The sequence below is a fragment of the Zeus faber genome, assembly GCF_960531495.2.
Source record: "Zeus faber genome assembly, chromosome: 19".
Taxonomy (NCBI): Eukaryota; Metazoa; Chordata; class Actinopteri; order Zeiformes; family Zeidae; genus Zeus; species Zeus faber.
The window spans coordinates 2,952,466-2,953,621 of record NC_137206.1 but is presented as its reverse complement, the minus strand read 5'-3'; positions in this window follow the sequence as shown (position 1 = coordinate 2,953,621).

Below are 1,156 nucleotides of genomic sequence, written 5' to 3'. Positions count from 1 at the left end.
AGGTGGGTGACTGAAAGGGGATGGAGGTGGGTGACTGAGAGGCATGGAGGTGGGTGGCTGAGGGGGATGGAGGTGGGTGGCTGAGAGGGGATGGAGGTGGGTGGCTGAGAGGGATGGAGGAATGGTGGCTGAGAGGAGATGGAGGTGGGTGGCTGAGAGGGAAGGAGGTGGGTGGCTGAGAGGGATGGAGGTGGGTGGCTGAGAGGGGATGGAGGTGGGTGACTGAGAGGGGATGGAGGTGGGTGACTGAGAGGGATGGAGGTGGGTGGCTGAGAGGGGATGGAGGTGGGTGACTGAGAGGGATGGAGGTGGGTGGCTGAGAGGGGATGGAGGTGGGTGGCTGAGAGGGGATGGAGGTGGGTGATTGAAAGGGGATGGAGGTGGGTGACTGAGAGGGGATGGAGGTGGGTGACTGAGAGGGGATTCGGGGGAAGCGTAGCATGGAAGGCAGGAAGAAAGGCAGGAGGGCAAGTAGGAGGACAGGTGGGACGGCAAGGAAGATAGGCAGGACGACAGGCAGGACGACAGGCAGGACGACAGGCAGGACAGCAGGCTGGACGACAGGCGGGAGTGAGATGATCCTGGGACACGAGGGAAACTGGTTCGCATTCACTTGAGAGCTCGACTCGAGGGTTTTGAAAAGATGAACTCGGGCTGCGCCTGGGGACTACTCTGACTTCAGTTCGTTGGACGGTCTGATTTATTTGAGTAGAACGTTTGAGTGCTCTAGCTGCCACGCCCACCAGGGGGCGTCTCTGGAAGGAGTAAAACACCCAGCTACACCCAATCAGCAGAGAGACAGATTAAAGGAACGCTGAGTCTGGAGCGGGCGTGGTGTTAAGTATGCATAGCACTGTGTGTGCCGCCAGGCGCCCTGACGGTCTAAACACACCGAGCTCCGCCCGGGCCCGGGTTGTTTTACGGGGCTGGGGCTCCACACCTCCGCCCACACATCCACCCTTCATTAGCCCGAGCGGAGATATGTGGCGACGAGGGCCGAACCGAACCCTGAGCCGTTAACGAGGCCGTTCCTCACAGAACTCTACCGGGAGTATGATGGACGACGCCCCAGCGGGAGGAGGAGGAGATGGAGGAGGAGGAGGAGGTGAGGTGCAAGGGAGTCACGGAGAGAGAGAAAGGGAGAGGGAGGGAGATG